Source organism: Vulpes vulpes, chromosome X (genome assembly GCF_048418805.1).
Source record: "Vulpes vulpes isolate BD-2025 chromosome X, VulVul3, whole genome shotgun sequence".
Taxonomy (NCBI): domain Eukaryota; kingdom Metazoa; phylum Chordata; class Mammalia; order Carnivora; family Canidae; genus Vulpes; species Vulpes vulpes.
The window spans coordinates 18,161,947-18,185,416 of record NC_132796.1 but is presented as its reverse complement, the minus strand read 5'-3'; positions in this window follow the sequence as shown (position 1 = coordinate 18,185,416).

Below are 23,470 nucleotides of genomic sequence, written 5' to 3'. Positions count from 1 at the left end.
ATTTACCAGTGATTTGGAAGACAGGGTAATGTAAAGCACCCAAGCTGAACAGCAAGAAGGAAAAAAGAATTTTAAAAAATGAGAATAGGATAAGAGATTTCTTGAAAAACATCAAGCAAACAAACATTTGCATTATAGGGGTCTGAGAAAGAGAGAGAGAGAGAGAAGGGAGCTGAAAAGTTTCCTAACTCGGGGAAGGAAACAAACATCCAAGTTCAGGAAGTATAGAGCGTTCCAAAGACAATGAACCCAAGGAAGTCCACATCATGACTCAAAGTGATTAAAATGTCAAGGATTAAAGGTAAGAAGAATTTAAAAGCAGCAAGAGAGAAGCAAATAGTTACCTACAAGGGAAAAACCCATAATGTTGTCAGCTGTATTTTTGGCAGAAACTCTGCATGCTAGAAGAAAGAGGCATGATATATTTAAAGTACTTAAAGGAAAAAACCTACAACCAAAAATATTCTACATGGCAAGCATATCATTCAGAATTGAAGGATACAGCATTTCCTAGAGAAACAAAAGCAAAAAGAGTTCATCACCTCTAAATCAGCCTTACAAGAAATGATAAAGGGACTTCTTTAAGTTGAAAACACAAGGCCATAATTAGAAGAAAAGTGTGAAAGAAAAATATTTCATGAGTAAAAGCAAACACGTAGTAAAGGTAATAGAGCAATCACTTATAAAGCTAATATGAAGGTTGAAAAAACCAAAGTAGTAAAATTATTTACATCTTAAAAATTAGTTAAGAGGACTCACAAAAAGATGCAAAATAGGACAACATATACATAAAATATGAAGGGGGAAGTAAAAATGAAGTTTTTTTTAAATGTGTTCAAACTTAAGCAACCATCAAGTTAATATAGATTGCTATATACTTAAGAAGTTATTTATAAACCTCATGGTAACCACAAGCCAAAAACCTATAATAGATACACAAAAGAGAAAGAAAGCCAAGCATAACACTACAGAAAGTTATTAATCACAAGGAAGAAAAGCAAGAGAAAAACTACAAAAATAACCAGAAAACAATTAATAAAATGGCAAACCTATAAATAACGACTTTAAATGCAAATGGTCTAAATGCTCCAATCAAAAGACATAGGGTGGGATGCCTGGGTGGCTCAGTGGTTGAGCGTCTGCCTTCAGCTCAGGGCGTGATCCTGGGATCCAGGATCCAGTCCCTCATTGGGCTCCCTGTGGGGAGCCTGCTTCTTCCTCTGCTTGTGTCTCTGCCTCTCTCTCTGTGTCTCTCATGAATAAATAAATAAATCTTTTTTTAAAAAAAAAGACATAGGGTGATGGAATAGATTCTTTTTAAAGACGCTTCTATATGCTGCCTACGAGAGACTCACTTCAGACCTAAGGGTGCATACAGAAAGCGCAGGGATGGAAAAATCTATTCTATGCTAATGGAAGTAAAAAAAAAAAAAAGCTGGAGTAGTAATACTTAGACAAAATAGACTTTTTAAAAAAGACTGTAACAAGAGGCAAAGAAGAGCATTACATAATGATAAAGGGATCAATCCAATAAGAAGCTACAATAATTTTAAATATCTGTGTACTCAGCATTGGAGAACATCAATATATAGAGCAAATATTAACAGGCAAAAAGGGAGAAACCAACAGTAATACTATAATAGGAGACTTTCACAGCCCACTGACATCAATGGACAGATCATCCAGAGAGAAAATCAATAAGAAAACAGTATCTCTGAACAACACATTCAACCAAATGGACTTAACAGATATATATATATATAGAACGCTCCATCCAAAATCAGCAATACGTGTTCTATTTAAGTACACATGGAACATTCTCCAGGATAGATCACATTTTAGACCACAAAATAAGGCTTAATAACTCAAAGAAAAATAAAATCCTATCTAACATCTTTTCCAACCACAATAATATGAAACTAGAATTCAATTACCAAAGGAAAAACTGGAAATAGCACAAACACATCAAAGCTAAACAGCATGCTACTCACCAACCAATGGGTCATTGAAGAAATCAAAGAGGAAATTTTAAAAATACATGGAAACAAATGAAAATGAAAACATACACAATAGTCCAAAATCTTTGAAATGCAGTAAAAGCAGTTCTAAAAGGAAAATTTATAGCAATTCAGGCCTACATCAAGAAAGAAGGAAAATCTCTAACAATCTAACCCTATACCTAAAGAAACTAGAAAAAAAGAACAAACAAGACCTAAAATGAGTAGAAGGAAGGAAATAATAAAGATCAGAGCATACATAAATGAAACAGACTGAAAAGAAAAGAAGGATTAATGAAACCAAGAGCTGATTCTTCAAAAAGATAAACAAAATTGATAAAACTTTAGCCATACTCATCAGGACAGAGAGAAGGGCCAAATAAATACATTCAGGAATGAAAGAAGAGAAGTAATACTTGATACCACAGAAATACAAAGGATTATAAGAGACTTCTATGAAAAATTATATGCCAACAAATTGGACAACCTAGAATACATGGATAAATTCTAGAAACATACAGTCTTCCAAAACTGAATCAGGAAGACATAGAGAATCTGAACCGACCAAGTACTAGGAACAAAATTAAGTCAGTAACAAAAAACCCTCAATACACAAATGTCTACAGCCAGAGGGATTCAGAGATGAATTCTACCAAACATTTAAAGAGGAATTAGTACCTATTCTCCTCAAACTATTACAAAAAAATAGAAAAATGAGGTTAGCTTCCAAATACATTTTATGAGATCACCCTTATCCTGATAACAAAACCAGAAAAAGACACTACAAAGAAAACTATAGACCAATATCCTTGATGAACATAGATGCAAAAATCCTTCAACAAGATATCAGCAGAGCATTCAACAATACGTTAAGAGGCTCATTCATTATGATCAAATGGGATTTATTTCAGGGATGCAAGCATTGTTCAATATCTGCATATCAACATAATATGCCACATTAGGAAAATAAATGATAAAAATAATATTTCAATAGATGCAGAAAAAAACATGACAAAATTCAACATCTGTTCATGATTTAAAGAAAAAAAACTTCTCAACAAAGTAGTTTTAGAGGTAACGTACTTCAACATAATAAGGGCTACATATAAAAACTCACAGCTACTATCATACTCAATGGTGGAAAACTGAGAGCTTTTCTCTAAGGTCTGGAATAAGACAAGGATGTTGTCTGTCACCAATTTTATTCAAGTTAGTACTAGAAGTCCTAGCCACAGCAATTAGACCCCCAAAAGAGAAGTAAAAGAAACCCAATTTGGTAAGGAACAAGTAAAACTTTCGCTATTTGTAGATGACATGATACTATACATAGAAAACCCTAAAAATTCCACCAAAAAAACTATTAGAATAAATCAGTAAAGTTGCAGGATACAAAATAAATATATAGAAATCTGTTGTATTTCTACTGTTAATGAAGTAGTAGGAAGGAAATTAAGAAAACAATCCCATTTACCATTGCACCAAAAAGAAAAAAAATACCTAGGAATAAACTTAACCAACAAGATAAAAAAAAAAACCTGTAGTCTGAAAACTATATAAAACAGTGATAGAGCAAATTGATTATGAAATAAACAAATCGAAAGACATTTCATGCTCATGGATTGGAAACAAAACAATATTATTCAAATGACCATACTAACCAAAGCAATCCACAGATTCAATGTAATCTCTAGTAAAATACTAGTAGCATTTTTCATAGAACTATAATAATCTCCCAAATTTGCATGGAACCACCTAAGTTCCTGGATAGTCAAAGTAATCTTGAGAAAGAAGAACAAAGCTGGAGGTATCACAATCCTGGGTTTCAAGTTATACTACAAAGCTATTATAATCAAAACAGTAGGATACTAGCACAAAAACACACACATGGATCAATAGAATAGAATAGAGAGCCCAGAAAAAAAAAAAACATGCTTATACGGTCAATTCATCTACAACAAAGAAGGCAAAAATATACAATGGGGAAAGATAGTCTCTTTAACAAATGGTGTTGGGAAAACTGGACCACTATCTTAACACCATACGTAAAAATAAACTCAAAACAGATTAAAGACCCAAATGTGAGACCAGAAACCATAAAACTCCTAAAAGAAAACAATGGCAGTCATCTCTTTGACATTAGCTTTAGCATTATTTTTCTAGGTACATCTTCTCAAGCAAATAAAACAAATGCACAATTAAACCACTAGGACTACACCAAACTAAAAAGCTTTTGCACAGCAAAGGAAATCATTGACAAAATGAAAAGACAGCCTACTGAATGGGAGAAGATATTTGCAACTGATATATCTGATAAGGGTTAACATCCAAAGTATATAAAGAAGTCCTACAACTCAGCACACACACACAAAAAAAAAACCCAAATAATCCAATTAAAACATGGGCAGAAGACCTAAATAGACTTTTTTCCAAAGAAGACTTACAGAAACATGAAAAGATGTTCAGTATCTCTAGTCATCTGGGAAATGCACACCAGAACCACAATGAGCTATACCTCATACCTGTCAGAGTGGCTAGAACTGAAAAGCCAACAAATAACCAGCATTGGTGAGGATGTGGAGAACAGTGAACCCTTGCACACTCTTGGTGGGAATGTAAGCTGGTGCAGTCACTGTGAAAAACACTACAGAGCTTCCTCAGAATATTAAAAATAGAAATTCTGTGTGACCCAGTAATTCCACTACTGGATATTCATCCAAAAATGTGAAAACCCTAATTCAAAAAGATATATGCACTCTATGACTACTATAGGATTATTTACAATAGCCAAGATATGGAAGCAACCCAAGTGTCCATCAACAGATGAATGGATAAAGAAGATGTGGTATATATGTACAATAGAATGTTGTTCGGCCTTAAAGAAGATTGAGATCTTGCCATTTGTTTCAACACAGATGGACCTAGACGGTATTATGCTAAGTGAAATAAGCAAGATAGAAAAAGGCAAATTCCATATAATTTCACTTATATGTGGAATCTAAAAAACAAAACAAAGCAGAAACACAGCCATAAATATAGAGAACTTGTGGTTGCCAGATGGGAGGAGGTGGGGGATGAGCAAAATGAGTAAAGGGGATTGAGGGGGATACAGGCTTCCAGTTATGAAATGAATAAGTCACAGAATGAACAGTACAGCATAGGATATATAGTTCGTGACATTATAATAGCATTGTATGGTGACACATGGTAGCTACACTTGTGGTGAGCATAGTATCAGGTATGACTTACTGAATCACTATGTTGTACACTTGAAACTAATGTGACACTGTGCGTCAACTACACCTCAATAAGAAAAATATATGCTGCCTCCATTCTAAATCTTGATGGGTAGAAGAAGGAAATGAGTGAAAGGAAAACTTATCACCCATAACCAAGAAACAAGAAAAAAATATCCAGACCCTTATCTAAAGGGAGTGAATCTGCAAATTTGACTCACTTTGGAAAATGGTAAAAATAAGAAAGAAACAAACAAACAACTGTCCCTTAGCAGATAGGTTAAAAGGCACTAAAAAATTCTAGGGCATCTTCTTTGTCAGCAGGTGTAGGAGAAACTAGGCATGTAGGAAAAATAGTTGGAGATAATACTCCTACTTGGAACTTTGAGATTTTGCACATGAATAATTCCCAAAATGAGGATTTTTAGTGCCATTGTCAAAATGGCATCTAATCTCTCACTAGAGTACATAATCTTAACAAATAGGAAATGTTTCATTGTACTGAAATCCCTTTCCCTAGAAGTGTGGAAAAGATATTCAACCAATATGCCTGTCTTTTCAAAGGCATAGCCAATGACAGACAAATTCAAATTTGAACTCAGAATGCCCTGAATACATATGCACTGAGCCTGAGCTTGCTGTTTGCTTATTGGATTTTTGCCTGCCAGACTTTTGTTGCCTTTCTTCTCATTGTGTTTCTATTCCCACCTGAACCACTATTTGACCTATTAATCATTGCTGATTATGTCCTTCCATATCTATTTTCCAAACAACACTGACAACATAATATACAGTGGAGCTTCTTTGTTGTAGTTACTTTGCTCAGTGAAATAGAGTAAGGTTTATTGGAGCCTGCTTTTCTTCATTTTATGAAAGATTCTGGGAACCTCTGAAATACAAAAAAAAAAAAAAAAAAACCAGTCTGGTAGGCCCTTTTAAGCACCAAGCTCCCCAGCATTTCCAATGGTTGCCATGGCCATAGGTGGAAAAAAGTTAGAAAATCTTATACCATTACAATGTTGTAATTTCTAGCAGATATACTCTTTCCCCCACAGAAGCACATCATCAGTATTTATATGGTATAAAAACACAGGGCTGAATTCCTATGCTAGTTTAAGAAAACCATTTGAAAAGTTAAACTGCTAAACAGCAATGAGAATAAGCAAATTACAGTTCCCCACGTAACATATGTGACTCTCAATGAGTGAAAGAAGCCAGATCCTAAACAGTACATATAGTATGAGTCCATTTATTTAAAGTTTAAATACAAGTAAAATAGTGTTAGAAGTTTGCATAGTGACTGTCCTTAGAGAGGGAGAGGTGAGTGAATTCAGTAGGGAATAAAGAGAGCTTTTAAAAAGTTTATTAAGTTGTTTCTTGGTCTGGGTTCCGAATACACATGGTTCCCTTGGTGACAATTTATTGAGCTCTATGTTTTTGTTTTTTTAATTTTTATTTATTTATGATAGTCACAGAGAGAGAGAGAGAGAGAGAGAGGCAGAGACACAGGCAGAGGGAGAAGCAGGCTCCATGCACCGGGAGCCTGACATGGGATTCGATCCCGGGTCTCCAGGACCGCGCCCTGGGCCAAAGGCAGGGCTAAACCCCTGCGCCACCCAGGGATCCCGAGCTCTATGTTTGTTGTTTGCATACTTTTCTACATGTATGTTACACTGCAATAAAAATTTGCTGCCGTAGTAAAACTGAAGGCAGGGAATTGAAAATAATTCACCAATATGAAAAATAATGTGATGCTATTACTTTCAAAAAGAAATATATTAGTGACTCTTAGATAAAATAAAAATGTCTTTCAAAGTTTAAATGGTAAGGTATCCCATCAAAAGAAGTAATAGGAAAAGGAGTATGCAGTAATAAAGTGAGGACCAAAGTTTAAAAATATCTGTTTTATGGCTGAGGAAAATAAATTCCATGCCCAAATTTAAGAGGAAGGATGATTCCAAAGTATATAGAATATTACTGCTTATCCAACCACTTGATTGTAGAGATGAGGAAACAGAGAAACAAGAGAAAAGCTACTTGCTCAAGTGCACCCAGCTGCTCAGCAGCAATGTGGAAACTATAACCCAAGCCTCCTCAGGCCTCCTCCTCCCTTGTAGAGATGAGAACAACAGGCCACACACTGCAGTGTGACTTTTCAACAACTTTTTTTAGGGTGCAAGGTAGATGGCTGCTGTGTGACTTTGCGGATTCCGGTGCTCCAGCCTTTGGGAATATGCCAGGACTGACTTCCCCAAGTTTGCAATGAGTCATGAGAAGGCTTGGAAAGGCAACTTCAGCTCTTGTTGAGACTTCAGTGGAAGAATCTCTACCAACTAAATAGGAATAGCGACTCAGAGCATTTGGAAAGACCTGATCCCAAAGATGAGTTGGCCCCATTTTAAGGCTTGAGAAATCTCCAGATCACTGGCTAGAGTTGAATGCAAAGAATAATTTCAATGATTAAATATGAGGGCAGACTTTGTACAGGTCTGTGAATACTGTGTGCCTCTGAATAGGCCAAAGCTCCTTCTCAAAAGGCCCCCTTGGTAGAATAATCTTATAGGAAAGGGAATGAAATAGATACAAGAAGCCATTTTCATTTCTTCTGTTCCCTAGGCAATGACTGACACTAGGCAATTCAAACAAAAGAGACTGTATAGGGAGAAGTGTTAGCAATGAGACTAAGTGATATGGGCAGAGGGATTAATTTAAAAGGCAGAGTCAACAGAGATGGGGTGACAAATGGGAACAAAGCAAAATTAGAACATCTAGCTCAATGAAAAAAATTGCCTCCAGTCAGTCAAGGGGAAGGTGCACTGCTCCTAAAAGTTTATGTTTTTGCCAAGTATCAGGGAACTGTTAAATCACTTGACCAAAAGTAGGAACTTAGAACAGCCATGAAATGGTAATGACAGAGAAGAAAATCACGGCAATGACTATGAAATGACTCAGAGAAGCAAATGCCTCCATTAACATCTGTTTCTCAGGATTTTTTTTAAGACAAGAATTTCAGACCCATTCATCATCCATTTCACAGGTTCTATCAGACTTTATAACACGTGGAACAATCCCAGGCCCTACGAAGAGCAATGTTTCCCGAGTCTCCCCGCCCACCCACCCCTCCACAACCTACATTTGCTGTGAATGCTGGACTGAGGACTGAGCATGATGGCTGCCTGCCAGTTCCCTGCTAGGGGACTAATGGCTGCAACTAAGCACTCCTTTGAAAACATCAGAGTGTTCAAGCCATTGGTTTAGGGATCACTTCCTTTGAAATCTTGTCACAATTCAAGGCCCACAGAGATGAAGAGCCCACTTAAGGCAACAGCCATGAAAGTTGAAAATCATGCATTTCTAAGGATGTCACGGTGCTTGGTGATGAATGCACAAAATGATCGTATGTTGTTGATCTTTGGGCAGAGTCTCTCGAGGTTGGGAAATCAGGGTTGGAGAAGGATGTATAGATCCGCCTCCCAACCTGGGGTCCTTTGGGGAGAGGGCCAAGTGCTGGGGTAGGTAACAGCCTGGAAGTTTTACTTTTCTATATAAATCATGGAAATCCCAGAAGTCCAGCAAGTAGGTACAGGATTCATTACATGGGATCATAAACCTTTGGTAAGTTGCAGGGTGGGTGCTCTCAAAAAATGTCCTAGTCAAATCAATGTCTGGGTGCCTAATCCTTCCCCAGGTCAACCTCCATGGTCACCCCATCTCAATGCATCTCCTGAAGTGCTGGGGTACAGAGAATGACGTTTTATTGCTCTGTTCTCAGTGTAACAGCCTCCTCAAGAGTGGGAAGAAGCTAAGACGGCAAGTTACTCTATAACCTATTATTCTGTAACCTAAATAATTACATATAAACTAAGTACCTTATAACTATCTGGTAAAACTCTACAGCAACGATATGTATATGTGTATCTATACACATGAATGTATGGTGCAACTCATTTAGAGTGTTATGATCTCAACACTGCAACATTTTAACTAAAATACATACTATGGGGCCTCTTCTTCCAAAAGTCACCTTCTCTTGGACAGATATCCCCTCTATACAAAATTAAAAGCAATAAACACACCACACCACCTGGAAGTCATGCCTCATCCTTCCCTTATCATTGTGGCCTTATTCCCAGACATTATCTCATCTGGCCAGTCTCCCAGCCTCCTGTCCATCCACTGTGGGGTTGCATCACTCTAGGAATGATCCTTTGGTGTGATTTTGGTTTTCACTGTGAGTCCCATCTCAAGGCTGCCAGGCTCTCATGCCTCTCTAAAGCCTTCCCCCAATAACATCAATATTGAGGTTAGATAGACAAGTGAAGGGACGCCTGGGTGGCTCAGTGGTTGAGCATCTGCCTTCGGCTCAGGGCGTGATCCCAAGGTCCTGGATCAAGTCTCGCATCAGGCACTTCACAGGGAGCCTGCTCCCTCTGCCTGTGTCTCTGCCTCTCCTTCTCTGTGTCTCTCATGAATAAATAAATACAAATCTAAAAAAGGACAAGTGAAGGGATAACTGAAGATGAGAGCCTCGTGTCAAGATATTTAATTGATGAGACCTATATCAATATGGCCAAATGGAGTCAGATACCCCAATTCAATTTGTATACATTTACATAGCTAGGCTACCTGGCAAGGATCTGTAAATATCAGTTCCATCACTTACATATCAGTAAGACTGCTCTGGGGACACTAAATTCTTAGAATCGTGTGCTTAGATTTTTCTAATTCCAAAAAGACATAGTACCTACTGTTGAAGACACTAAACATGAGTGTTTTGTTTTCTTCTCCTTTATCATTTATCATAAGAGTCACAGAAAAGCTTCTCTTCACACTGACTCACCCAGAGAAGTGCCCACAAATGCCTTTCTTTCCAACCCAGTTCCCTCTTCATCATCAGACATCCTTGATTCTTCCTTCACAGGTGCCTCCAACCCTAGCCACAACTCAATCCCTCAATTGTGCTGTGAAATTTCATCAAGGCCTTTTGAAAAATCTAGAGGACGAGGGGTCCAGTTGTATGACGGGTAAATCACAACCTCTGAAAGCCCTCAGTTTTCTAATCTGTTAAGGAGGCACGTAGAGTGCCTATCATCAAAGTTTCTTCAAGTTCTGAAAAGAATCCAAAGATGCTAGGAGAAAGGAGGGAGAAATAAATTCAGAGAGATAATTAGCTGATCTGTTTTTGGAGCTATTAACTCCTTTCACTCTCTCTGAGCTTGTCTCTGTCATCAAAAGCCCAGAGCCCTATTTCTCTAACAAAAAATTTTCAAAAAAGAATTTACTATCAGTTATTGGCCTACACTATATATTCCTTGAGATCGGAGACAGTCTTTGTGCTCTAAATGTCTAGAACCTAGCTCTAATCCTCTATTATTCTTAAACTAGTGAATCTGATGCCTCTTCCAGGCATCCTTTTATTTTTTTTAAAGATTTTACTTATTTTTTCATGTTAGACACACACAGAGAGAGAGGCAGAGACACAGGCAGAGGGAGAAGCAGGCTCCCTGCAGGGAGCCTGATGCAGGATTTGATCCCGGGACTCCAGGATCACGCCCTGGGCCAAAGGCAGGCACTAAACCGCTGAGCCACCCAGGGATCCCCAGGCATCCTTTTAAATTAAGACCTTATCTCTACAAATAGAATGAAAGATTTCACCTCCTAATAAAGAAATTATAAGAGAAGTGGGGGAGAGAGGATATTCTACAGAGCATCCTTCCAGTATCCCTGAAAATTGGTTACTTTGGGGGCGAGGGCTTGTCTAACCATGAAGCAGGTTAGAGGGCCGGAAACAGATCTAGGGAGAAGAACCCAGGGGAGAATATGAGGGCTATTCCTACTTGTAACAGTGAGGATCCTGGCAGGAAAGAGGCCCAGTCAAATAGGGGTGAGTTTAACAAGGACTATTTAAGGGAATCTAACAATGGATAATCCAGTGCTCTGAGGATAGTGCAGCAGGGATCCATTACCACTTAAAAGCCTGAAAAGGCAGGGGTGCTGGCTACCCAACCAGTTGTAGTCTTCTGCAAAGGAAGCCAACCGACAATGACTGGACAGGGAGGGAGCCGGGGGGGGGGGGGGGGGGGGGGGGAATAAAAACCCTTATTCTCCCCCTGTCCGCCTAGCTCTTACTGGGGCTTCACACCAGCCAAAAGCAAGTAGAAGCCAAAGGACAAGGGAGCTCATAGAGGCGATCCATGTAAGTTATCCTGCTGGGACAAAGCAGGTTAGAAAAAGAACAGAAAGCAGACCTGGGATAGCAAATAGAAAGGATCCAGCCTACTCCTCAGCTTGCTGACAAGCATGACAACTTCCATGCAAGCAAGAGCAGGAAAAACGCAGTTCTGACCCCTTTTCACAAAATCTTGTTCGTCTCTGGTCTCCACAGTTCAGCCCCAGTAAAAATAAGAGCAAGAATCCCCGTGCCTAGGAAACAATCATCGGAGTTTAACATTTCTTTTGAAGCCACAGAGAAGCACCTCTACCACGTTTGAGCTTTGGGAGACGACTTTAAAGCCTTGGTATATGTTCAGAGTCAGGAAGTCTCTCCACTCCAGAACTGAGCTATGTGGGCATGTGATTTAGTGGTCTTTCCCACAGCCTGGTCACATCTCAGCCCACCTGAAGGTCTTTTATAAAGACCACATCTGCTGGGTTCCAGGTCTGTGGCTTCCCTTCGGTGCAGACCAAAGAACTTGGTTGTCATCTCAGACTGGATTCATCTTTGAAAAGGAAGCATTCAGAGAGAGAACAATAACTTCCTGCAGTTTCTAGCAAGTGCCAGGTCCTTGAAAGAAATAGTGTTACCCCCTCCTCCCCCCAGAGGGCTTTGTGGGGAAACACAAATGAGAAAGATGTATCCGAGCTACCAAAGTGGACTCTCTCTCTCTCTCTCTCTCTCTCTCTCTCTCTCTTTTCTCCTTTTTATCTCATTTTACTTTGGCCATAAAACAGGAATCAGACTGTAAAAATTAAAGTCCCATCTTAGCTTTAATGAAGTCCAATTTCAGTGCTGATGAAATACTTGACAGCAATGTGTGCTGGTTTAGTCTTCACTGAAATGGATGATCCACCAGAATTTATGGGAAAATAACCCTTTCCAAGGAGCTAATGGAATAATTTTTTAAATCCCTTTGAAAAATAAACCAGAATAATCACAGATTCTATATTAGTAAAAAGCCTAAATAGTACCTTTTTCTGTATATAGTCCTTCTTGCTTGGGAACAATCTGTCAAAAGACTGTAGGTTTCAAAAGAAGGATGGGTTTAAGACAAGCCAGAATAATGTCAAGTTTCATGGAGTCCAGATGGTTCTGTCAGACTTGTCTTTGGCTGGTTGGCTTGTGGTGGGTTTTTTTCCCTGAGAGCTAAATAGACACGGGTGATAGAAGCACAGCAAGAAACGCCACAAAGACATGTGAACCACTGTAGTAAATCTGGTTCAGAACGTGTGCCCACCCTGAGGTCCGCCCTCTGTACCAATCCTCTTCCTCCTAAGAGGTAAGCCTGAAGTCCTGCCAGTCACCACCCACTGACCCCAGCTGATTGGACCAAAAGTGGATCTTGACTCAGGAAAACCAATTCAGAGTCTAGACGAGCAGGAAAAAAACTGTCTTTCACCGTTTGTTACTGGGGCATAGAAAGGTCAGGACAACTAACTTGTAGGCAGTCATTTTGTAAGCTGATGTAAACTTGATTGAAGGCCACCATTTAGAGATAGTTGTAACATGCCATTAAACACACACACACACACACACACACACACACACACACATACAGAACAGAAGAAGCATTCGGGGAGAGAACAATAACTTCCTGCAGTTTCTAGCAAGTGCCAGGTCCTTGAAAGAAATAGTGTTACCCCAGCAGCCTGACGAGTAGGAGAAATATGAAGCCAATAACAGATTAGGAGATATGAAAGACTGTGTTGCCCCAAAGAGAGAAGCGAGCGCAGATGGGAAGGTCTGCCTTAACTTATGTTGACTTTCCAGGTCCTGTTTCTAGTCTCTAGTGAGGTGTGAAGTCATGGCTTGCCCTTAGGATCTTAGGAACACCCTTGTATCCCTCCAGGAAATGGCCCCTTTCAGCTTCACTTACTTTGGATTCTATCATAAAAATCCTCTATGGACATAATTAACTCAGGCAAATCTGAATCAAGCACGTCGGGGTTTTAGCTCCCAGAAGCAATAACGTGCAGGCATGGGTATTTCTACAAAAGTCTTGAGCTCGCTTCTCTACTACGGAGGTGGGGTACATCAAAGGGAATCCTTCTGCAGGATCAGAGGAAACAAGAGGATTGGCAGCCACTCAGCAGAGGACAGAGTTACGTGAGGCAGGTCTTAATACCCGGGCACCGGTGGGGTTGGGAGGGTGACATGTCACAACAGAGCTTCTTCGGGGGACTTGCTCCATTACCCCGTCCTTTGTCAACACTTCCCACTGAGCAGAACGCCGGGAGGTCTGTTGACATTTTGCTGTCACCTGCAGCATTGCCTGTTTTAATGCATCAGCCTGATATTCCTTTTAACTACACCAAGCTTATGACGTCATACCGACCCTATCAGATCGCACTTGTTTAATTCAGCAAGGATAAAAACAGTAAAGTTAATTTTTAAAGCAGTGCCTTATAAAATATGTAACATGTTCTGCAAAGTGACACCGTGTACTTTCATTTTTCAAAGCCCTGACTTGTTGAGTGTTCGCATAATGTCTCCAGGTAATGACTAAGTTTCGGGTTCTGGGCCGCAGAGGCTTTCACGTAGTCTGCGGTCGTCAGCTCTACAGCAAGCCTGTGAGCTTGGCAGGGCAGGCCTCAGTAAATTCAGTGGAAGTGGAAAAAGCGAGGCTCAGAAGACGAATGCAGCTACCCAAGGCCTTATAGCTACTCCATAAATAAGTCAGGACGCAGATTCACAAGTTCCAACTCTGAAGCCTATGTTCCTTCCCCCACAGAGGAAGTGTAAAATTGTGCAGAACGTCTACAATGCAGTCTTTACTGTGGGAAGCTATTTCCCATGGGTTCCAGGGAGTAAAACATGACAGGAAAGCTCTGACTTGACCATGACTTGTCCATAGAGGATTTTTATGATTTTTTATTTCTCATGCCCAAAATAATACGGGGTATATGCAAGGTGCGTGACTTGGGCCTGGCTGCCCCAAAGCAAAGCCTGAGATACGGATCCGTGTGAACTCGGTTTATCAGGAAGTGTTCCCAGGAAATCGGCAGGGGTCTAGGGAAATGGGACCGGGACAGAAAGGAGATCAAGCAAGGATAAGACATTAACTCCCAGGGGTGGTCCCTTTGGCTCAGTCCTGAGAGGGTGCTCTGGAGATCGTCTAGGTCACCGTCAGCTTTCGCCCCGTTAGGAGCCCTGAGGATCAAACCACCTTTCTATTACTGGTGAAGGGATGCCCACGAGAGGATGTCAGTTCTCAGGCCTTTGGCAAAGTGGGTTCCGCCACCTCGAGGGCAGCCCTTGGACGAGGAGACGCAGATTCTGGCTTCTGGGAGGGAAAACACGACGAGAGTCCAGTGCACGAAAATCCCCTACCCGAGGGATAGGGACAGAGCACTGATAGCAGCTGGTACAGTGCTCGGTAAATATAGGGTGAACCCGGGAAAGAAAGAAAGTTATGAAGGGAGGGAGGGCTGCAGGAATATTGTGTCCCGGGTGCTTAGCAATAGTCCCTAAGCCAAACATCTGGGCAACCTTCCCCGAGAGGTGTTTTTCTCCACTCTACTGATAAGGGACTGATAAGCTCAGGATGGCTAAGTGGCTTGCCTAAGGCCACACAGCTTATATTCAAACCGGTCCATGTAGCTGCGAAGCCTGTGCACCTTCCACTAGTCCACCCTGTCACTTCTGTCACATTCACATCCTGCCTGCCCTCCCTGAAGACTGTCTAACCTCCCCTTCAAGCCACCAAGCGTGAGCGCTCATGGGTCATGATTTGGGTCACCTGGCAGCATCGACTTTCCTTGGTCCCGCACATGGATTTTCTTTTATGCCCTCAGAGCTTACCCATTTGAAACGGGATCGGAAAAGCAGAGTTGGACAAACAGACAATCAGATAAAAAGTGTTGATCCACTCCCCATGCAAAACCAATGAAAGATGCCAAGTCCTAATGAAGAGTCCAGTCTCCTGAAATCTCCTGGCATTTTCAGCAGACTGCATTTTCCTGAGAACGTCTGTGTTTTCCAGAGCATGTCTGCTCAGAATGTATGAGCCAAAACCTCCCAGGGATTTTCCATCACTTGTTTATATTGTGCCTGGATCTACTCGAACGAGTTTATTATAAATAAGATAGAGTGATGGGGTTTTTTTTTCATGAAATGAGACTGAAAATTGGGTTTAAATATTGTTTTCTGCTCTGCACTAACTATGAATGGCACTTAGACTGATTGCACTATTAGTAGGTAAAGGGTACTGAGTTTTTAAGGGATTACAACCTGATTTAATTTAATTATGACACTAAATTACCATCAGAGGGGTTTGCTGGGAGGTTATAAGCAGCAGCCATTTCCTTTTTTCTGTGTAATACTCAAGCCTATCCCGTTAAACCTATAACTCCCTCTCAAAGGAAAAGAAAAGGAAAGCGAACTGCTAATGTTCTCCTTGTGCTCTAGCCATGTCATTAGGTAGCCTCTGCTTTCCTCCAGGATCCTTCTATGATGTCTGCCAGTCTCCAACATATCCATCCAATTTGTCTCGAACATCCAAACCACTCTCTTAATTTTAATTTTGTAGCAGGATTAGTCTAAGGCTGACAGCGGAGGATTGGGCCTATTCAGGGTCTTCCCTGGGGTGAAACTGTGAAATCAGACTGAATTTCATTTGTACCTTTTGTTTCCTGTGGCCCCTTAAAAACTTTCAGCGCTCCCCTTTTCCCCACCAAGTTTCTCAGAGTGGCAAAACACCCGGAAGTGTCAACCGATGATAACAAGTTTTTGACGCTCTCTCAAGAGCACTACCTTTTACAGGAGACCCCCCCAAAAAATAATAATAATGCTTAACCTAAAAATAGAACAGTGTGTCAACCTCATGAGGACATTTGTCAGGATGAAGTTTCTCAAAGTAGTCCATCTAGGCCGGGATCTGGTCCACTGATGGGGTGTGTACACAAAGGACCTGGTCTTCTATCTCCTTTTGATAATAAATTTAACCACACTTATTATATTACCTGATTTATATAAAGTGAAGGTGGTTCCTTCCCAAAATGGAAAAAAAAATACAACCCTAGCACATATAGCTCCTTTAATGTCCCCTACAAACATCAAAATTGCCTCAACTCAGCCTAGCTTAGTTTAGAAGAATCATCCAGCCATCCTATAGGTTTATAAGCACTAATAAATAGCTGTTGTTTTAAGTCACAGAGTTCTGGAGTAGTGTGTTATGCAGCCGTAACTAACTGATACAGGTCTTGTCCATCACCATAGATAACCTAACATTAGGCAAGATGTATACACGCAAAAAAGAACTCCCTTGGAAGAAATTCACATGTTCCTATACTATAAATGACTGAACTACACAAACACACACATACACACATACACACACACACACACACACACACCTGATAATGGTGTGTTCCTTTTGTTATCAAACATGAAAAAATTTTGTTTGGATTCTACCCATGATTTATAAAAGTTTAGCTTTTACGTTATGATGTTCCATTATATGAAGATTACAAAAACAGCCCACTTCAGCTCCTACCAGCTTTGCATTTTTCTGTTCTTTGGGGTTTTTAAGATGTTATTTATTTATTCATTAAAGACACAGAGAGAGAGGCAGAGACATAGGCAGAGGGAGAAGCAGGCTTCTGTGAGGAGCTCGATTCAAAACTCGCTCCCAGGACCCTGGGATCAGGCCCTGAGCCGAAGGCGGATGCTCAACCGCTGAGCCACCCAGGCATCCCTCATTTTTCTGGTATTAAAACATTCTCTCGGGACACCTCAGTGGCTCAGCGGTTGAGCACCTGCCTCCGGCTCAGGGCCTGATCCCAGGATCCTGGGATCAAGTCCCATATCGAGCACCCTGCAGGGAGCCTGCATCTCCCTCTGCCTGTGTCTCTGCCTCTCTCTCTGTATCTCTCACGAATGAATAAATAAAATCTTTAAAAAAAAAATTCTCTCAGCCATGAAACCCTCGACTTAATGTGGCCCAGGGACATTTTTCAGCTCTTTCTTTTACTACCTATCAATTATCTCATGAGATAAAGGGAAGGTGAAAATGGCCAACCTGGGTTTACCTTGAAAAATGTATATCCAGGGCACGTGGGTGGCTCAGTAGTTGAGCATCTGCCTTTGGCTTAGGTTGTGATCCCGGGGTCCTGGGATCAAGTCCCGCATTGGGCTCCCCACAGGGAGCCTGCTTCTCCTTCTGCCTATGTCTCTGCCTCTCTCTGTGTCTTTCATGAATTAATAAATAAAATCTTTAAAAACATGTACATCCTATGAGTTAGGTCCAAAGCAAAGTCCTTCTTCTATAGTTGTTGCCTAAAATTATTCATAAGACACACCCTTAACCACTCTGTGATAGTACAGATGTCCATCCCTGACTGCTAGGCAATTTTCCCAGAAATGATCTGAGTGTGACTTGGAGAACTATCTGTATGTTATAGAAAATTGGCAGTTACTCCTTTTAGCTGCACTGGGGACTATGAGTTTTCTAAATAATAACATCAAAGCCCAGCATTTTTCTAGAAATAGTATGTGCATCTTATTTTTCTAATGGATCAGGCCTTACCTCCTATCCTAGGGAGCTGCAGTTCTTTAGAATACTTCTTGGAATAGTATCCAAAAGTTTTCAAAATGCTTCCAAATCATATTTTATCTTCATGAAAATCTTGAGAGAGAGGGAACTAAGAATTCAAAAATTTAATTGGCTTGCCCAGGGTCACACCAGCGAGTTAAAGGCAAAGATTCATTTCACAACGAATTCCTACAGATTTTTCAAGGCCAATTTTAAACATGCCCTACTCTGTGAGGCATCCCAGATTCCATAGGCAGAGATAGAGGCTTCATGCTCAGTGGTCCTATAGCTTTTAATGATACATTCTGTGTTTTAGTAATTGGTGATGATACCCTACACTAGAAGGTGGTTTTCCAAACCTCGGGAAAACCATGTCTTGTTCACCCTATGTCAATGCTTAGCATAAGATAGAGCTCTTCAATACATGTTTAGGAGATGCCTTAATTCACAGATGACATTTCTTAGTACAAATCATACAAATATCGTCTGGCAGCAGTACAGAGAAGCAGGAAAATCATGGTGCCTAGAAGGTAGACAGAACTCAAGTTGAATCCTGGTCATCATTAACTTAGTCACTTATTAACTGAATCACCTTGGTAGGCCTCACTTTACCTCACTGAGCTTCCACTTCCTTACCTACCAAGCATTTCTTCTACAACCACATGGTTAAGGCTAGTTTCCAAAAGTGTGATGACACTAGAGTCAGAGAATATTAAAAAAAGGAGGGGGGGGAGACCAAACAGCAGTAGAAAAAGACACGGCAAGTTTCATTATGTAATGAGAACTACAAGAATTCAGAGACACCCGGTAATTGTATTTTTAACTTTATTTAATCACTCAGGGTGTAACTTTTCAACTCCTGCAATGTATGAAACACTAGACTCTGGGCATGTAGTTGAATGAAAGCACAATCTCTGTAGTCTGCAACATAGCACATCACTTGTCTTGGGGGGAATGTCCCAGGTTTTACTACTAGGATTTCAATAAAGATAACAATTTTTTAGTAACAATACCTGTTCAGACTTGGTAAGTATTTTCCAACTTCAGTGGTAGTGATGATTTTGCAAAATATACATCATTCTCAAGGCAGGGATACTAATATACGACCTATGTCCCCATCTACTCATCATTTCACCTTCTGCACATGGACCACTTGATAACCACAGATCTAGACAGATTTGTTTTAGCTCCAACCCAAGACAGCTCAAATGGACCCTCCCATTCTCCTGCTCTCCATCTCAGAAGGGACAGATGCTGACCAAGCCCTGGGCAGAATGGGAACCTAGGCAAATAATAAACCCACTCCTGCATGTCAAGCATGATATTGAAGAGTTTCAATATGACTGTCATTTTCTCCACTGGCAGGGAGCGATAAATGAAACATACATTTCTATTATCTGCCCACCCTTCAGAGTGATGGATTACCTGAATGGGGCGGGATATTACTCCTGAGCTCCAGAGAATTACAGAAAGCTCTTCGTGAATGTTAATATCAAATGGTGGGGCAAAGTTGCCACAGCCAAGACAAAGACTATCTGGTAATTTGTTCTTGTTTTATTTTGTACTAAAAAAAAAAAAAAAAAAAAAACACCAAAAAGTAATAATAAGGAATGTCTTTTGCCTTCTTACATTTTCCAGATATTTTTTCCTTTAGAAAATGAGTAATACCATCATCTTTCCTTTACTAATGGCAGTATTGGCCATAATTTGAGACTTAAAAGCAAAGTGATGTGTTTTGAATAGAGCTTCCTTGACTGGAGGCTCAACGTCAATGCTCTGCCACAATGAATATTGGTAATGTTTTGCCAACCCTAAGGTTGACCTCATCTGTCACAGTGGAAAATTTTAACATGTAGAATATCACAAAGCATATAGTTATTAATAATAAATAACGACTTTAACTAAAATGGTCTGGGAGTGAAGTGCTTGCAGAAAACAGAGATTTACTCCAAAACCCCTTTTATTTCAACATTTTGCAGCTCACACTTTTAAAACTGACTTTCCTCTTTTTTAGCCTTAGTAAATCTGAGTTACCCTCTCTCACCTGAAGGCTGTATAGGGCCCTGAAGTCCTCATTGCAAAGATGACTATACTTCAGATGGAGATGGAGAGGCATAAAAACATGTGAACAATCAGCCTTAATGGATCTGACCCAGGACCATTCCCTGGAAGTTGTTTCATTAACTAAATCCCTGATGTCAGTAGGTTTCCTGACCATTGGCCTCTGTATCTTACAGGTCTAAGCCAAAGCAATTCCCAGCATTTGGTTCACTAACTAAGTCAAGGTTTACCAGAGGAGGAGGCAGTGACACTGCTTTGTGAAGACAACTGTCAGCATTAGTTTAGATCTCAACCTTTTTAAAAAAAGAGATTTTTGAAGGGAGATATAGAGCGATTTTATGATAGGGACATGGGCTACATTTCATTGCCTTCTGCCCACTACGCCCCACCCCAGCAGCATTTAAGGTCATACAAATGGCCGTGTGAATTTTCAGCCATCAAGGCACTAAACACTGGCTGCTTTTTTAGTGGGCAAAATACTGCTAGAAATGTCAGACTCTGCAGGGATCATTAAGACTATAGACCAAAATTGACAAAAACATATTTTCTCAGGAAATAATTCTAAACCATTTTGGTCCAACTTGATTTATAAGGGAAATGAAAATATTCTAAGTGAATATGAGGGAGGTTTTTTTTTTCTTGCCCCTAAAGGAGTACCATTTATTTGCTACAAACTAAAATTCCCAAGATCTGCTGCACAAAATTCAGTCGGAGAACAATCTGTTGTGGAGTCATTTAAAATCCCTGCTCAGGGAACATCAGGGATGCCCATGTCAGCTGAGCAGGAAAAATGCTCAGGAAGGGGAAAATAAAAACAATAGGAGTGCATTCCCAACTGTATTATCAACTAGAGGCTCCTTCTTCTGAAAGATCAAATTGTGCCTTTGTAAATGTTTCACTTCTCATATTTTACCTTTGAGACTATACTTGTTATTTGAAACAGTCAACGACTTTTTCAACTTTCCAGATACAAAGAGCCCAGCCAGTGTGACACTGAGGGTGTCTTATGGGTGTCCTCCTGAGAAGCCAGAGATGGGAAATACAAAGTTCTATAATTGTCAAGCATATTAGCAGCGGAGAGATGAATGAATGTGTGTGCGTATTCATTTTCTGAATCCAAGCTATACTGATAGAGGAACCACTACTTAAAGAACCATTCATTGGCTGTCTTCAAAAATTGGAAGCTGCTGTTTCCATGATGAAAGATCTAATTTATAGTAACAGTCCACTACATTAAAAATGAAAAAATATCAGTCTGGTGCATCAACCGAAATTAAGCTTTAGTAAATGTTCAGACTTAGATAAATCATCTCTGTTAGAACTGAAGACAAATCCTTTAATATCTGATCAAGACCAAATCTGAGTTGCCAATCTTACTGAATGTACACAATGAGCTAGCATGCATTTCCTTAAGGATCATGAGCTTTTGACATAATATATTAGAAACTTGAAAATGTATGATTCACAGTGGATATTCAATGATTGCATGACATCACATTTTGTGTGCATACTCAGAATCTCTATACCATTGCCACCTGGGTTCACAGCTGCTTGCTCTGCCTCGGCCACTTCTGTGCCCATCATCTCCCATGAGCCTGCATGGTTCCACCATCTGGGATCCATCACTTCGTTGCTTCAGAAATTCTGAATGCTTTGCCTTGGCCTCTGCCATGCAATGTGGTGACCAGCCATTTGCTTGGTGTCTCTGACTCTTCCTACACTGAATTAGGGTGGACCACAACTCCACAGAATGGAATTAACCATCCTCTTAGATATCAGAGTATCAGAATGATACAACCTAGAAGCGTGGGGGACTTCACTCCCTAACCGATGGCAAAGAGGAGATGGGAGGGAGCCTGGCACATAAATTCTCTCTCTATCCTCCCTCCCGTGAACTGTTTGGAGGTATGATTTATCCACACAGCTTATGCACAGACATTCACAGACATCCCAAGTGGACACATGTGCCAAGTGATCTGCTTTGTCTCTTCGCGGCTCATTGTGAAACACTGTCACACATCATCACCTTGCATTGCTTCCCTTTCTCCCTGCCTTACCTCCTTTGTCTGTACCCTCACTGCCCTGTGTTTGTACTTATTCCTTGTCGCAGGCTCTAGAGAATCTGAGCTAAGAGAGCTGATTAGAATCATCCCTACATTTTCGAATGCATGTATTTCTCAGCAAAATAATGGGGTGCAGTAGTAAGAAGAGCAAGAATAAACAAATGGAACTACATCAAACTAAAAAGCTTTTGCACAACAAAAGAAACCATCAATGAAATGAAAAGGCAACCTACTGAATAGGAGGAGATATTTTCAAATGCTATAACTGATAAAGGATGAATATCCAAAATATATAATGAATTCACACAACTCCATATAAAAAAAAATCCATCTAAAAAATGGGCAGAGGACCTGAACAGACATTTCTTCAAAGAAGACATACAGATTGCCAACAGATATGTGAAAAGGTGTTCAACATCACTCATCATCAGGGGAATGCAAATCAAAACCACCAGGAGAAATCACCTCACATCTGTCAGAATGACTATTATAAAGAATACAAGAAATAACAAGTCTTGGTGAGGAAATGGAGAAAAAGAAACACTTGTGCACTGCTGATGGGAATGCAAAATGGTACAGGCACTATGGAAAACAGTATGGAAGTTCCTCAAAAAATTAAAAACAGAAATACCATACTATCCAGCAATTCCACTTCTCGGTATTTATCCACAGGAAATGAAAACAGTAATTTGAAAATTTATATGCACCCATATGTTCACTGCAGCACTATTTACAATAGCCTAGATGTGGAAGCAACCTAAGTGTCCATTGGTAGATGAATAAAGATGATGTAATATGCATATGTATACACACACACACACACAATACACAAACAATGAAATGTTAGCCATAAAAAAGAATGAAATCTTGCCATATGCGACAACACGGATGGACCTAGAGGGTATTACACTAAGTGAAATAAGTCAGATGGAGAAAGGCAAATACTGTATGATTTCACTTACATGTAGAATCCAAAAAAGAAAACAGAAACATATTTATTAATACAGAGAACAATCTAGTGGTTGTTCTAGAGAGGAGGGGCAGCGGGGATGGGTGAAACAGGGGAAAAGGATTAAGAGGTATAAACTTCCAGTTATAAAGTAAGACACGGGGATGCAAAGTACAGCACAGGGACTATAGCTAATAATTAACAACTGTGTTTGGAAATGGACAGTACTTAGATTTATCATGGTAATCACTTCATGATGTATATAAATGTTGAATCACTATGTTGTACATCTGAAATAGAACATTGCATGTCAACTACACTTCAATAAAAAATTTTAGATTTAATAATTTTCAATAAAAGTGGAGCACAATACATTTTATACATCTTTATGATGTTTTGAGTCACAAAAAGAATAACA